Source organism: Phacochoerus africanus, chromosome 14, assembly GCF_016906955.1.
Source record: "Phacochoerus africanus isolate WHEZ1 chromosome 14, ROS_Pafr_v1, whole genome shotgun sequence".
Classification (NCBI taxonomy): Eukaryota; Metazoa; Chordata; class Mammalia; order Artiodactyla; family Suidae; genus Phacochoerus; species Phacochoerus africanus.
In genome coordinates this window covers 14,233,368-14,250,739 of record NC_062557.1, presented here as the reverse complement: position 1 = coordinate 14,250,739, position 17,372 = coordinate 14,233,368, and the positions used below count along the sequence as shown (strand labels likewise).

Genomic DNA, 17,372 nt, shown 5'->3' with positions numbered 1-17,372 from the left:
GCCGGATCCCTAACCCACTGAGCAAGGCGAGGGATCGAACCCACCAACTCATGGTTCCTAGTCGCATTCATTAACCACTGAGCCACGGCAGGAACTCCTACCATCCTTTTTTAAGATTAGAAATGTTGTGCTGAATTTGAAAACCAGAGCATGGTGGCAAATAAATAAGCCCAGGGGATAATTTCTAGCTCCGCTCATGGAATCTCAGAGTGGGCCACATTAGGTTCTTGCATACAGTAAATGCTCAAAAAATCTTGTCTTTTGTGGGGAGGGATCTGCAGCGTGCATCAGCTTGATGTGTGATCTCAGTTCCCAGGCCAGGGACTGAACCTCGGCCACAGCAGTGCAGTCACCAAATCCTAACCACTGGAACACTAGGGAACTCCCCCCAAGACTTGAACTGCATCGTCTCCAGTCTCCCATCTGCAGGCAGGGTCTGGGAACAATGGACAGTCGCCATGTCTCCTTGGTCCCCAAAGGGAAGACGGCTCTCAGACGGCAATATTCAGCCCACGGACCGTGCAGGACAGCTCCTCGAAAGTTATGTGGGCTTCTGCCTGGCCTGCTCAGGCCTCCAGCAGGCTCACCGGTCTCTCCCATCTCATTTCTCTCCCTCAGCCCCACTCCTCCTGTGTGGCTCACGCACCAGAGTTCATTCAGCTGAGGGCAGCAAAGTCATTGAGTGCCTACTGAACACCCCAGGTTCGAGTCATTCCGTGCGAGATCCACATTTTCCTCTTCCCTCACCGCTGGCGTCTTCCCCATTTCGTCCCTCTTTTTTTCCTTTTTTGGGCTGCACCCACAGCACATGGAAGGTCCCAGGCTAGGGGTCGAATCGGAGCTGCAGCTGCTGGCCTGTGCCACAGCCATGGCCACACCAGATCTGCAACCTACACCACAGCTCGGCCACACCAGATCCTTAACCCAATGAGCGAGGCCGGGGATCGAACTGGTGTCCTCATAGATATGAATGGGGTTTGTTACTGCTGAGCCACAACAGGAACTCCCTCTACCCTCTTCTGTCTCACAGGAAGAGCTGTCCCTCCTCTGGTCCCAGGCCAGTCCCTCCTTCTGATTTTGCTTTGAATCCAAGCCCTCTCCCCTCATGAAACTAGTCCAGTAAACGCTCAAAAGGTGCAAGCCATTCATTTCCCCTTTGCCTGTCTTTAGTTTCCCTCTGCTGGCTCTTTCCTTTCAGGCCCCAAACTTGCTACAGCTTCTCCACTCCTTAAATGCCCACCCTTGGTCCTGGGCACCTGACCTGCATCCTGGGTCCCTGACTCCCTGCAGCCAGGCTGCTTCGAGGGCAGTTTCCACGCCCCCAGTGTCTCCTTTCACCCACTTGCCATGGTCTCCTCCCTCCCCTGTTGCCGGCCACCCTCCTCTTGGACAGTAGTGACCTCTACAGTGGCAGATTTAAGAAATACCTTCCAGTCCTCATCTTGCTTGACTTCGCCCTGAAGTTTGAAATTCTTGTTGAAACGCTCCTTGTTGAAACACTCCTTGTTGAAACACTCTCTGTTCCCAGGCTTCCAGAAAAATCTCTTTTTCCTGCTTCTCCGAGCGACATCGCCATCTCCTTTGCTAGGTCCCTTTTGTTTCTGGAAACAAACTAGGTCAACCTGAGCAAAGCAAATGATCATTCATTGGAAAGACATGGGATAGGGGAGGTGCTTGATAAATGCCGGGGGTGCTGGGGCAAATCTAGAGGAGCTAGCAGGAAACAAGGACATGCCAATGGCCCCCCCAAAAAGCACAATGACTCTCAGAGCCAGAAACACCCGTTAGAATGCCACCACTGCTGCCGTCATTGTCACTTATCACCAGCTCAAGCTGCAATCAGTGACACCGATAGTTTTCTTCATTCTCGGTCCTGTCCACTTGCTCCAGAATCAAAAGTTCTAGGTAAAAGCTTATAATCGGCTCCCTTGGGTCATGGGTCTTTCTCCTGTTGATTCATGGGACCACAGAGGGACTACCCACCCCCGATTCTTCCCATGAAGGGGACGAGGTAATTCCTTAAAAGGAAAAAGAGGCATGAATGCTCGCTAGCCACACAAAACACCGGCAACTTTCCTTGGCACAAATTTCGTACATTTTATTTTTAGTATTCCATGTAATTGTTCCATCACCACTGTTGATTTTAGGTGAGGTAGACTTGGCGGGGGGTTTTTTTTGCTTGTTTTTTCTTTTCTTTTTGCTTTTTAGGGCTACCGCACCCGAAGTATATGGAGATTCTCAAGCTAGGGGTCTAATCGGAGCTATAGCTGCCAACCTACGCCACAGCCACAGCAATACCAGATCCGAGCCATGTCTGCGACCTACACCACAGCTCATGGCAACACCGAATCCTTAACCCACTGAGCGAGGCCAGGGATCGAACCCACAACCTCATGGTTCCTAGTAGGATTTGTTTACCACTGTGCCACGACAGGAACTCCTACTTTTTCTATTCTCTGTCCACACCTGCAGCATATGGAGGTTCCCAGGCCAGGGGTCAAATCAGAGCTGCAGCTGCCAGCCTATACCACAGTCACAGCGACGCCAGACATGGGCCTTGTCTGCCACCCACACCACAGCTCACGGCAACACCGGATCCTTAACCTACTGAGGCCAGGAATCGAACCCACATCCTCAGGGAGACAATGTCGGGTCCTTAAACCACTGAACCACAATGGGAATTCCAGACTGGGTTGTTTTTTCCCCCTCCATTCAACTTTGTTTTAATGGGTCTCAAAATTCTCTGACAGATTTTTGTTTGTCAGTTTGGTTTTTTTGTTTGTTTTTAGGGCCGCACCTGTGACATATGGAGGTTCCCAGGCTAGGGGTCGAATCAGAGCTACAGCTGCTGGCCTACACCACAGCCACAGCAACTCGGGAGCCAAGCCGAGTCTGGGACCTACACCACAGCTCACAGGCAATGCCAGATCCTTAACTCACTGATCAAGGCCAGGGATGGACCCATGTCCTCATGGGTATTAATCTGGTTCATTACCACTGAGCCACAATGGAAACTCCTCTCTGAAAGAGTTTCCGTTCAGTTTTTTCCTTTAAAAGGTATTGATTTTAAGAACTAATAACTTAAAACTGCCATACATGCACACAAAACAAATAGTCTATAAAATATTCTCCTTTCTGGAGTTCCTCCTGTAGTTTAGCAGTAATGAACCCAACCATCCTCTCATGTTATAAACAGCAAAAGGGCCCAGAGGAGGATCATCAGAGAAGTTCTCAACACACATGGGCTGGCCAGGAACCCTCTCACGGAGGGCAGGATCAACAGATTTCAAGAATTTGGGGAGTTCCCTTGTGGCGCAGTGGGTTAAGAATCCGGCATTGTCACTAAAGTGGCATGGGTCACTGCTGTGGCACAGGTTCAATCCCTGGATCAGCAACTTCTATACGACCTGGGTGCAGCCAAAACAAACAAACAAAAAGGTGGAGGGGGGGGTGTCTTCCCATCCTTGGAGATTCCTGCTTCTAATTCCCCATCATGAGCAGCAGCCATCAGGACAGGACCATCAGACTGAGATGTGCTGGTGATGGTGATTTGATAAAGTTTCAGCGCCTGGAGCATCATCGATGGTCACAGAGTAGTTGCTGTTGGTGAATTTCCACAGGGAGCGATCAGTGGTGGTACCACACTCAGGGTCAGCTTCCAGTTTGTCCAGCATACTTGGAAATGCCTTTTCCCACCTCAGCAGCCTCCTTCTCCAATCTCTCTCAATTGTTTGTTTGTTTGTTTTTGCTTTTTAGGGCTGCACCCACGGCACATGGAAATTCCCAGGCTTGGGGTCCAATCGGAGTTGCAGCTGCCAGCCTAGCCACAGCCACAGCTACACCACATCCGAGCTGTGTCTGCGACCTATGCTACAGGTCACGGCAATGCTGGATTCTTAACTCACTGAGCGAGGCCAGGGATCAACTCTGCATCCTCATGGATACTAGTTGGGTTCATTACCGCTGAGCCAAAATGGGAACTCCCAGGTCCCATTAGTTTATTTTTGTTTTTATTTTCACTATTCTAGGAGATGGGACTGAAAAGATACTACTGCAATTTATGGCAAAGAAAACATTCTGCCTAGTTTTTCCTCTAAGAGGTTTTTTTTTTTTTTTTGGCAAGAAATACATTTATTAGGATGGGATGCTTGTGAGAGATGCAAGCGGCCAGGCAAGGAGGCTCTGCCTCCTCTAAGAGTTTTATAGTATCCAGTCTTTCATTTAGATCTTTAATCCATTTGTGTTTATTTTTGTGTATGGTGTTGGAGAATGTTCTAAATTCATTATTTTACATGTAGCTGTCCAGTTTTCCCAACACCACTTATTGAAGAGATTATCTCGTCTCCGTTGCATGTTCCTGCCTCCTTAATTGTAGGTTAGTTAACCATGGGTGTGTGGGCTTATTTCTGGGCTTTCTATCCTGTTTCATTGATCTGTATTTCTGTTTTGTGCCCGTACCATACTGTTTTGATGACTGTAGCTTTGTGGTATAGTCTGAAGTCTGGGAGTCTGATTCCTCTAGTTCCCGACATGGCAGGGCCATGGAGAGGGGTATGATTAGAGACGGCTATGTGCCTAGGACTTTAGGCAGATTGTCTGCTGATGGGCGGGGCTGTGTTCCCATCTAGTTGGTTGTTTGGCCTGGGGCTTCTCACGTGATGCCATCAACAAAGGAATTGCAAGGAGTTCCTGTTGTGGCACAGCAGAAATGAATCCAACTAGTATCTATGAGGACTCGGTTTTGATCCCTGGCCTCAGTCAGTGGGTCGGGGATTGAGTGTTGCCCTTAGCTGTGGTGTAGGTGGCAGACGTAGCTCAGATCTGGTGTTCCTATGGCTGTGGTGTAGGCCCTAAAAAAAAAAAAAGCAATACAAAGAAACAAACAACAAACAAAAAATCCACGAAACTAATGGGACCTAATTAGACTTAAAAGTTTTTGCACAGCAAAGGAAACCATAAACAAAACAAAAAAGCAACCCACAGAATGGGAGAAAATACTTGCAAATGAAGTGACTAACAACGGATTCATCTCCAAAATATACAAATACCTTATGCAGCTCCTTATCAAAAAAACCCCCAACAACCCATTACTTAGAATCAAAGATAGGATCCTTAATAAATGGAAGAATACAGCAAAATTCAGATATTTGAAGGTTTTCCACAAAATCCTTCTTTTCGTTTTTTTTTGTTTTGTTTTGTTTTGTTTTTTTGGCCACACACACAGCATATGGAAGTTCCAAGGTTAGGGATCAAATCCAAGCTGGAGCTGCGACCTAAACCACAGCTGCAGCAACGCTGGATCCTTAACCCACTGCACCAGGACAGGGATGGAACCGGTGCCTCCAGAGAGACAATCTGGATCCTTAACCCACTGTGCCACAGTGAGAATTCCTCTCCTCTCCATTTTAATTGAAGCAGATAAACATCAGATATTTACTAGGATAATTATTTATTTTTAATTATAAGGTGTTCTAATTTGGGTTAAAAATAATTGTTAACACATAAAATACATAGAGAAAAATCACATACCCCAAGCAAGTTCACTCATGTTCACAAACAGAACACGCTGTATACCTAGAACCCAGATCGAGAAACAGACCATGACTCCCTGCAGAAGCTCCCATCCCAGCCCCCTCCAATGACGGCTGCCCAGACTGACCAGAAGCCTTATTTCTTTTTTTTCTTTTTTTTAGGGCCCCACCCGCAGTATATGTAGGTTCCCAGGCTGGGGGTCGAATCAGAGCCGTAGCCTCCAGCCTACACCACAGCCACAGCAACTCGGGATCGGAGCCCTGTCTGCCACCCACACCACAGCTCATGGCAACACCGGCTCCTTAACCCACTGAGTGAGGCCAGGGATCGAACCTGCGTCCTCATACATACTAATCAGATTCATTTCCACTGAGCCACAGTGAGAACTCCAGTAGCCTTATTTCTAACATCATCAGTTCGTTTTTCTTCTTCTTGTACTGGATTGCTTTGGAACTTAAAAATCTTAGAGACTTAGATGAATACAAATATTTATTAGTATTGTATTAGCCAACATTTTCAAAACTCATTTAAGAATGCCAGAGAGGACACCATAATTTATAATAAGATACAATCCAATAACAACATTTCGAATTACCATACTTTAAAATTTTACCAGATTTCAGTATTAAAAACTACAGTCAAGTTGCCATTTTTCTCTATGCCTCGCGACTATCCCACAAAAGCACAAGGAGAATGAGAAGCAGAACCGCAAACGACACTATCGATGAAAGTAGGAGACATCTGAAACTCCTCAAATCAAGGACTACCCAAAGGAGTGAGGAACCCCCAAAAGGGATACAGGACAATGAGAGGAGGATGCTCAAGGCCGCAGATCTTAGGAAAGGCCAGCAGAGGGCGCCTCTCCAAGGGGACGGTCTCACCCTGAAGGCAAAACAATAGTCTCTTGTTTGCAGTAAGACTAAGACGTGTGGACAGCGCCTGGTCCTCACAGGGACAGACACGTGTTCTGGGTATGGATTTGCCTTCCTTGCCAGCAGGGCTTCTGCTAGCACTACCACGTCTGGACTTAGACATGGCCAGAATGTTCCAAGGAGAGGAGGTAGGGATGGCTTCTCTCACTATGACCCCTAATAATTCACTGGAAGAATTTTTTTGCTTTCCTTGCCAGTGATCTGAGGCTCAGTGGGTCCAGAGGTCCTAGTGCCCAGCGGAGGAATGTTTATGGCAGAAAACACTATCATGGCTCCATTCAATTGGAGCCGAAGCTGCTTCCCTGATGCCTGGGACCCTTCATGCTGCTGAATCAAAAGGCAGAAACGGGGGTCACTAATAGGAGCTGAATGTTTATGTTACCCCACAATCGAGTGCAATGGTGTCAGGAGTTGAGGTTTTTGGATGAGATCACAGGAGTCGAGCCGCATGATGGAATTTAGTGTCCTTAGAAGAAGGAGAAGAATCAGAGCCCCTCCTTTCTCTGTCTCTCTGTTGTGCTCTCTCTGCCATGTAAGGGTGCAGTAAGAGGGCAGCCTTCTCTGAGCCAGGAAGAGGACTCTCACTGGAACCCAACCAGACTGACACCCTGATCTCGGTCTGTGGGATCTGTGAGAAATGACCTGCTGTTTAAGCTGCTCAGTCTATGGTGGTGTGTTTTAGCAGCCCCAGCCACGGCAGTCACCAAACTCAGCCTTCACGAAGTGTGATCGCCAAGGGGATCTGCTCTGCTGCTTAGTGGAGGAAAAAGGAAATGTCTGGAATCCAAGGATTCACTGGGGGCACATCCCTTGTCCTGAAGATTTGGTGAGTGGGAACGGACAGCAATCCAATAAAGACAGGACCATCAAGAACTCAAGTCCTACAGGAATAAAGTTTTGAGTCTCCTTACCAAGCCTAGAGCTCTGCCCAGCTGAGGGTAGAAGGAACACGAATGTGATGCAAGAATACAGCTGTGATGATCAACTCAGACCTCATGGCCATTTGTAGAGGAGGTTTCTAACAGCTGTGGGTTTTCTCTCTCTCTCTCTCTTTGGCTGCACCTGCAACATGTGAAAGTTCCCAGGGCAGGGATCAAACCTGCACTGCAGCAGCAGCCCAAGGACTAAGGTGACACCTCCAGATCCTTAACCTGCTGCGCCACAGGAGAACTCCACGGCTATTTTACGTTAACTGATCTTTCCCTTCTCTTTAATTGCTACCTTGTATAAAGAGCACTGGTCATAGCTAATGGTTTTGGTATCCACTGATTACTAGCTGCATAACCTTTGGTAAGCTACTTCACCTTTCTCTTATCCCTAAGTTGGGATACTAAAAGTATAAGCTCATGTTTACATGAGGATCTAGAACTTGGAACAGTGCTTCATAGGTGCCAGCTATTACTATAATTTATGATTTTTGTCTTTTTAGGGCCACACCCACGGCATATGGAGGTTCCCAGCCTAGGGGTCTGATTGGAATTACAGCTGCCCGCCTAGGCCACAGCCAGAGCAATGCCAGATCTGAGACTCGTCTGCAACCTACACCACAGTTCACAGCAATGCCGGATCCTTAACCCACTGAGGGAGGCCAAGGATCGAACCCTCAACCTCATGGTTCCTAGTCAGATTCGTTTCCGTTGCACCATGAACGGGAACTCCTAATTTATGATTATTAACAATAGATATTCTTTTACATTTCATTGTAATATGAGACAAGGCAGTTCCCAAATTAAAAAAGGAAAAATTTCCCAATTTTATTACTACTCATTTCTTTTTTTATAGAAATGTATTTTATTTTATTTTATTTTATTTTTGTCTTTTGTCTTTTTTGTTGTTGTTGTTGTTGTTGTTGCTATTTCTTGGGCCGCTCCCGCGGCATATGGAGGTTCTCAGGCTAGGGGTCTAATCGGAGCTGTAGCCACCGACCTACGCCAGAGCCACAGCAACGCGGGATCCGAGCCGCGTCTGCAACCTACACCACAGCTCATGGCAACCCCGGATCGTTAACCCACTGAGCAAGGGCAGGGACCGAACCCGCAACCTCATGGTTCCTAGTCGGATTCGTTAACCACTGCGCCACGACGGGAACTCCGTATTTTATTTTTAATTACTCAATTTTATTACATTTGTAGTTGTACACCACCATTCATTTCTAAGATCATGTATTGAACTACAAGTACATATTTATATGGAATATTCCAAAATTTGGAATTAGAATTTTTTGGCTGCACCTGTGGCATGTGGAAGCTCCTCGGCCAGGGATCGAATCTGTGGCTCAGCAACCTGAGCCACTGCAGTTACAATATCATATCCTTAACCTGCTGGGCCACCCGGGGAACTCCTAATGCAACTGAAATTGAATGCAAATCCTGTTGGATTTCTTTTTTTTAATTTAGCAGAACAATCCTAAAATTCATGTGGGAAAAAACTATAATAGCTAAAACAATTTTTGAAAAGAGAGATATATGATAAGATCATTGTGATTATAACAATGTCCCAATGTGGACATAGAGGCATGGAAGAAATAGATGAAGTAACAGAAGAAAATATATATCAGACACAACTTAGAATAGATCTACAAGAAGATCCTGCTGTGTAGCATTGAAACTTTGTCTTGATACTCATGTTGCAACAGAACAAAGGATGGGGAAAAAATGTAATTGTAATGTATACATGTAAGGATAACTTGATCCCCTTGCTGGACAGTGGGAAAAAAAAGAAAAGAAAAGAAAATATAGACATAGACCTACATTTTTATTTATTTATTTACTTATTTATTATTTATTTATTTATTTTTTGTCTTTTTGCTATTTCTTGGGCTGCTCCCATGGCATATGGAGGTTCCCAGGCTAGGGGTCTAATTGGAGCTGTAGCCGCCAGCCTACGCCAGAGCCACAGCAACGCGGGATCCAAGCCGCATCTGCAACCTACACCACAGCTCACGGCAACGCCAGATCCTTAACCCACTGAGCAAGGGCAGGGACCGAACCCGCAACCTCATGGTTCCTAGTCGGATTCGTTAACCACTGCGCCACGACGGGGACTCCCTAGACCTACATTTTTTGATGTTCATACTCTCCACGTTAAAGGTGACATCTCAAATTTGGGAAAGGATGGATTTACTTGCCAAGTGGATTAGACAACATTCTAGTTATTTAAGAAAAAAATAAAATTAGATTCTTACCTCATACTGCATACCAAAATAATTTCCAGATGGAGTCAGGATTTAAACATGCACTAGAAAAAAATAGATATAACAAAATTTGGGGTTAAAGAAAGTCCTTCTAAGCATGATACAAAAGAACCAAGGACATTGCTAAACAAAAGTTGATGGATTTTACTCTACAAAATTAAAAGTTCTAGGAGTTCCCTCCCACTGTAGCACAATAGGATCGGTGGTGTCACTGGAGCGCCTGGATGCAGATTCAATCCCTGGCCTGGCACCGTGTGTTAAGAATCTGGCTTTGCTTCAGCTAGGGCATAAGGTCACAGCTGCAGCTCAGATCTGATCCCTGGCCCCAGAACTCCATATGCTGCCAGGGTGGCCAAAAAAGTTAAAAAAAAAAAAAAAAAAGAATATGGCGAACTAAAGCAAATAAAAGGTTTAATATAAAATAAAACTTCTGGAGTTCCCCTTGTGGCACAACGGAATGAATGGAACCATGAGGTTATGGGTTCGACCCCTGGCCTCAGTGGGTGAAGGATCTGGCATGGCTGTGGCTGTGGTGTAGGCAGGCAGCTGCAGCTCTGATTCAACCCCTAGCCTAGGAACCTCCATATGCTGCGGGTGCTCCCCTAAAAAGCAAAACAAACAAACAAAATTCTTATGAGGAAATAGTTGCGATATGCATAATGGACAAAGGGTTAAAATTCTTATGGCTCTTGAAATCAAAGAAAAGTATCACCATCCTAATAAACAGACAAAGAATATGAATAGGCCATTAACAAGAGAAATTTACATGGCCAATATATCTATGAAAAAAAAGAAAAAGTGTGCAATATCACAAGCAGTCAAAGAAATGTGAATTAAAACAAAGAGAAATATTAAAAAAAAAACTTCAGAACAGCAAGGATATAAAATAATGATGATTTGATATTCTGATATGGAGAAATACTTGTTATTTCATGCCTCTGCTGACTGACAGTCAGTGTAAACTGATACAACATATCTGGGGGACGGTTCAGCAATATGCAGCAAAAATATTGAAATTATCCTACCTTCTGATTCAGTAATGTAATAGTCCAGGAATTCAGTCATTAAAGATGATCATGGGGGAGTTCCCTTATGGTACAGCAGGTTAAGGATTTGGCGTTGTTCCTTGGGTCACTGCTGTGGCATGGGTTCGATCCCTGCCTGGGAACTTCCACATGCCTTGGGTGCGGCCAAAGGAAAAAAAAAAAAAATTACGGAATCCTGTATTTATTAAGAGGAAAAGATGTTACCATACTGTTAAAATTTTCAAAACCATCTCATAAAATATGCATATACCAGGATCCCATTTTTATATAAAGAAATTATGTGGACTTCCTCTCGTGGCTCTGCAGTAACGAACCCAACTAGTACCCATGAGGATGCAGGTTCAATCCCAGGTCCTGCTCAGTAGGTCAGGGATCTGGCATTGCTGTGAGTTGTGGTGTAGGTCGAAGACGAGGCTCAGATACTGTGTTCTGTGGCTGTGGCGTAGGTCAGCAACTGCAGCTCTGATTTGATCCGTATGGGACCTTCCGTATGCCATGTGTACAGCCCTAAAAAGACCGAAAGAAAGAAAGAAAAAGAAAGAAATTATGTAACAGTTACAATGTATACATATGTGTAGGAAAAAAGTCTGGAAATTGGTGCATCAAAATATTTACAGTAGTTATTTCTAAACAGTAGGATTATACTTGATTTTTTCTTTTTTCTTATCTCTAATATCTAATTTTTCTGCAATTAATATGTATAACGTATAAATTTTAAAGGCTCTTCTAAAGGGACGAATGAATCACCAAAAGTAACCAATAGATTTGACTATATAAACAGTAACATTCCTTTTTCTTTCTTTTTTTGGCCATGCCCATAGCATGTGGAGGGCCAGGGACTGAACCCACACCACGGCAGTGACCTGGGCCACTGCAGTGACAACACCGGATTCTTAACCCACTGCGCCACAAAGGAACTTATAACATTTCTTATTTAAGATATCAAAAATTAATAGGTCAGGAGTTCCCTGGTGGCTCAGCAGGATAAGGATCTGGCCTTGTCACTGCTATGGCTCAGGTTTGATACCTGGTCTGGGAACTTCTGCCTGCCACGGGCGCAGTCAAAAATTTTTTAAAAAATTAACAGATCAGGAATTCCCATCGTGGCTCAGCGGTTAAGGTACCCAACTAGCATCCATGAGGATGAGGGTTCGATCCCTGGCCTCGCTCAGTGGGTTAAGGCTCCAGCATTGGCGTGAGCTGTGTGGTGTAGGTTGCATACGTGGCTTGGATCCAGTGTTACTGTGGCTTGTGGCATAGGCAGGTGACTTCAGCTCCAATTTGAACTGTAGCCTGGGAACCTCCATATGCTGTGGGTGTGGTCCTAAAATGACGAAAGACAAAAAAAAAAAAGAGAACGTGTTATGCAGCTATGAGATTATGTATCTACAAAGAGCTTTAATATTTGAACAGTTTTCACTGAGTAAAAGCTGAACGCAAAACTATACACAGGATACGTGAAATGCGGAAATGCCCTGGTCACAGTGTTGTGTGAAAGACACAGGATCCAAATTAGTGTAGGTCCTCTGGTGGCACCTGTGTCAAAATGGTATCTAAGAAACAGCCCGGGGCAGTTCCCATTGTGGCTCAGTGGTAATGAACCCGACTAGCATCCATGAGGATGTGTGTTTGATCCCTGGCCCACTCAGTGGGTTAAGGATCCAGCATTGCCGTGAGCTGTGGTGTAGGCCAGCAGCTGCAGCTCTGATTTGACCTCTAGCCTGGGAAATTCCACATGCCACGGGTGCAGCCCCAAAAAGACAAAAAAAAAAAAAAAAAGAGCCTGGAGAGTTCCCTTGTGGTGAAACGGGTTAAGGATCCCACAGTATAGGTTTGATCCTTGGCTAGGGAACTTTCACATGCATGTGGTGTGGCAAAAAAAAAAAAAAAAAAAAAAGCCTAGAAGGAAAACCATAGGAATATTGAAGTGCTTATTGGGGGTTATGGTGGTAGTTCTCAAGTCTACTCTCCCACCCCACCCCCAATGTTTCATTACAATAATGTAGAGTGATAGGAAAACAAAATGAATTAAAAAGCAGCAATTTACCATTGTCTGTGGGAGAGTCGTCTATAAGGCGTGGAGGGCTCAATCCCCTTCGCCATAGGGGCTCCTTCCCTAGAGCGCTGCCATGCTTCCTGGGCTGGGTAGACTCACATAGTCTCTTCTACCCCAGTGCCTTTGCATGTGCTGTTGTCTCAGCCTGCACTGCCTACCCTCCTTGGTCTATCTGGTGAACCCCAGACCTCTCCTTTCTCTCCAACAGGTATAGCCTTTTAATATTGCACTTACTGCAACAGAGTGGTATTTCCCATAGCAGTCTGTGAGCCTCCTGAGGGAGGCTTTATGTCCCAATCGTCCAGGATCTCGCCCAGTGCCTATGGGAGTAAACCTAGCAGCTACCTGTGAAAGCCTGAGGCATCTGGGGAGACCCCAGCCCTGATCAAGATGGTCCTAAAATACAACTAGGACATGACCCTAATTTACTTAATGGGGACCAAAGCAATAGTATTGTACTCTTTTGGAAGAATGATGACTGGTAGTTCTGGCTTCTAAAATGCCTGGCACATAGTGTTTTGATACCTACCAAGTGGTGGACGGCAGTTCCCTCTGACAGTCACCACCCAGAGTCAGCGAAGACGCCACTAGTTAAAGGGCAGGATCCAGAACCATCCTGCCCTCATTTCAGGAACCAGGTACAAATCTAGGGTATTCTCACACTTCTTCTCTGCAACACATTTGATCATTCTCTATAACACACAAAACTCAGGCAAGTGCTATACTTATGATCAAAGATCTATTGTAAAGGATATAAATCAGAACCAGCCAAATGAAGAGACACATAGGGCAAGATGTGGGGGGGTCTCCAATGCATAGCTTCAGGGTTCTCTCTCCATGGGTCAGGGTGCAACACCCTCCTGGCACATCGGTGTGGTCCCGAACCAGGAAGCTCCCTTGAGTTGTCCTTGGTTTCATTAAGCAGGCGCGACGGATTAATTGTGGAGCATCGCACTGAACCCAGTCTCCAGCCCCTCTCAGCTCCCTGGAGGTCAGGCTGGCTCAAAGTCCCAAGCCTCTAATCTCATGGTTGATCTTTCTGGTGACCAGGTCCCACCCTAAAGGTCTCAGGGGGCCCTTCAAGAGTCACCTCATTAGCATAACTCAGGTGTGATCCAGGGAGCTCGTGAATAATTAAGATGTTTCCATCCCTTGGGAAATTCCAAGGGCTAGAAGCTCCATACCAGGAACCTGGCACAAATTTTTTCCTTTTTCCTTTTTTTTCATGGCCACATCTGAGACATATGGAAGTTCCTGGGCAGGGATTGAACCCGAGCCTCCACAACAATCTGAGCCACTGCAGTCAGATTCTTTTTTTTTTTTGTCTTTTGTCTTTTTTTGTTGTTGTTGTTGCTATTTCTTGGGCCGCTCCCACGGCATATGGAGGTTCCCAGGCTAGGGGTCTAATCGGAGCTGTAGCCACCGGCCTACACCAGAGCCACAGCAACGCGGGATCCGAGCCGCGTCTGCAACCTACACCACAGCTCATGGCAACGCCAGATCGTTAACCCACTGAGCAAGGGCAGGGACCGAACCCGCAACCTCATGGTTCCTAGTCGGATTCGTTAACCACTGCGCCACAACGGGAACTCCAGATTCTTAACCCCACTGTGCCACAGTGGGAACACCACAAATTCTTTATGATACAACATATAGCAGATGCTCAACAAATATTTGCAAAGTAGAAAGACACACTCAAATTGATGGAAGGGGAAGGCAGCTAGGCTCTTAGATTCTTCCACTTGATACATGGAAGATGGGCATGTGGAAATGGATTTATTAGGCTATGAGAAACTAGTATCTTTAAATATTCTAATCATATGACAAACTCCTTATGCTCTGGTTTATATTACCAAGAACCCTGATGTTTGGCTTCTTAGGTGACTTGTTTATAGAAAGAGAATACTAGCCTGGCTGACACAAGCCTGCAGGTCTGCCTACCCTTTTTTTTTTTTTCCTCTTTTTAGGGCCACACCTGAGGCATACGGAAATTCCCAGGCTAGAGGTCAAATCGGAGCTGTAGCTGCCAATCTATGCACAGCCACAGCAATGTGGGATCTGAGCCAGGTCTGCAACCTACACCACAGCTCATGGCAATGCTGGATCCTTAACCCACTGAGCGAGGCCAGGGACTGAACCCGTATCCTCATGGATACTAGTTGGATTCATTTCCGCCGAACCATGATGGGAACCCCTGCCTAAATTATTAAAGTGGCATTCTTTTTTTTTTTGTCTTTTTGCCTTTTCTGGGGCTGCTCCCGTGGCATATGGAGGAGGTTCCCAGGCTAGGGGTCTAATTGGAGCTGTAGCTGCCAGCCTACTCCAGAGCCACAGCAATGCGGGATCCAAGCCGCGTCTTCACCTACACCACAGCTCACAGCAATGCCAGATCATTAACCCACTGAACAAGGCCAGGGATCAAACCCACAACCTCATGGTTCCTAGTCGGATTCGTTAATCACTGAGCCACGATGGGAACTCCTAAAGTGGCGTTCTTTGACCTCTTGGAGTTTCCCACCATGAATATGGCTCCTGAGCCTGCAAGCTATGTGATGCCCAAGACCCAGCCTTGGACTTTGGCAAGTTCTTCCAGGCTGGTGCCAAGCTGGGAGCCTCTAGGAGCCTGTGGGAGCCTTCCATACAGCTCTCTGACTCTACATTTCAGGGTGTGGGCTCAGGGCATTCACAACATTCCTGCCACAGAAGAGTTTCGGAAACACCCCACATCGGATCTGGGTGACTTGAATATAATCTCAGGCAGTTATGTCTGAGATGTGGTTGTAATCGAGAAAGCTTAAGCCTAATTAATTTTATTTCACTTAACTTGAAGAAAGAGCATGTGAAAGAAGGGGATCGAAGGAAATCTATAAATTATAAACCCCAAAGCATGCGTTTCACAGTGTTCTTTGGTCTTGGCCAGAACCTGGAGACACCAACTCTGGTGTATACCAGCCTTGCGGTAACTGGAGAGAGACACTGTTTTGGAGGAAACAGAGCATTCGTTCCTCTAAAACTCGAATGAAGGACGATTAGCCCACCTTCGACTGCAATTTGATTTAGTGCTCAACAGGCAAACTTCTGATTAATAGTTAGACTTCTAAATCACTTGTGTTAACACAACAGTGTAAATCAACTATACTCCAATAATTTTTTTTTTTTTTTTTTAGTTTTTAAGGTTAAAAAAAAAAAGTAAATCGCTTTTGCTATATCCTCTCTATGGTAAATTAATAAAAGACCTTCTGGCTTATACACCTACTTTTTATGAGTTTGGTTAATATGAGTTGGTGCCTCAAATCTGCTGCATTGACAACACTGAGTTTCAAGATGAGGAAAATTGAGGACGAGATTACAGACAGTGTGACCCCTTCAACATTTTGTCAGTCTGTGACTAGACAGCCAGCTCCTCTCTAGAACATATTTATCTCACTGTATTCCTCAAACCACAACACTTCTAATTCATTGTCACAACTCTTCAGAGCAGTCTGCTTTCTTGGAGATCTGAGTTGTTAGAATATTCTTTCTCAAACTGAAATGAAAGCTTTCACCACATAACTTCTACCTACTGGTTCTTTCCCAAAATATAACAAGTGTTTTTGTGTGCCTAGGCTCCCTATCCTCAGTTTCTCGAAAAGAACTTGACCATGATGGAGTCCAGCTGTCTCACCTCCCTTCTGCTTTCCTTCTAGCTTTCCAGAGCCTTTCTCAAAAACATGATCTGCCCCCCCATCTGATCGGTCCACTGGCACTATTATTTTTGAGACGCAGCAAAGGTCTGTTATTTCTTGTAGCAGCTGCATCTCACTGTTGGCTCGTGTGCTTCAGATAAAAACGCCTTCGTCTCAAGGCATTTCCCCCTTTCTTTTGTATTCGAAGCTGTTGGAATGAGATACACACTGGTTGTGCGTGGACTATGGTGAGCTAATATCCCTTTTGGGGGAATGCTGTTTCTGTTCCGTCTGAGGGATAAGGTCCTTAGCTCAAGGCCGACATACAGAGCAATTTCAAGAATTCAGACCCAAGTGGCGAATGAATTTTTCTTAGAAAGACAAGAAAAATGCACCTTTCTTGAGGAGATGAACCATCACTAGAGAGCTAGGAAGGATTTCTACTTCTTTATCCTCCAGCACCTGGTGGGTAAAAGCATTCCTATGGGCTTAATGGATCTAGCCAAGTAGAGAGCAGTTTCAATTGAGGCGAGGGAAAGGGAGAAGAAAAGGTCTTTGGCTGAGGTCCCCCCCGCTTCTGATTGAGAATATCAATATTGTTTAGGTAGTAAAATAGAGTCATCAAACCTAGGATGCAGTGCCTTGGTTCCTCCTGAACCCCTGACACATCCTGGGATGAATTCTCTGTCATCTGGAATCCCCTCCCTTCCACAAGCCTGTCTTAAACACGAATCTGCCTGTTTGTTGCTGGCTTAATCTAGAAGGAACTATATCCCTCATTCGCCCCCACCCAGTCCCTCAGTCCCTCGACACCCTTCTTCTCTTCCCTTGCCACCTCGCCCTCTCCTCCACCCCACCGCAGCCCGCGAACCCCCACGGGTCTAAAGTGTGGCTTCTGATGCTCTCATTGCCCACACATCACAGGACAGACGTTCCCAGGGACAAGTT

The 17,372-nt window shown here is 45.6% G+C and overlaps 1 long non-coding RNA gene across 1 annotated transcript; it reads right to left on the bottom strand.

Annotated features, from left to right (window-relative positions):
* Positions 1-3,401: 3,401 nt before the first annotated feature.
* On the bottom strand, positions 3,402-10,973 carry LOC125115102 (uncharacterized). The gene is made up of 3 exons (XR_007131980.1): positions 10,683-10,973; positions 9,649-9,701; positions 3,402-3,600 (listed from the first exon to the last, which is right to left on the bottom strand). It is a non-coding gene; the product is annotated as an uncharacterized LOC125115102 (long non-coding RNA).
* Positions 10,974-17,372: the final 6,399 nt, after the last annotated feature.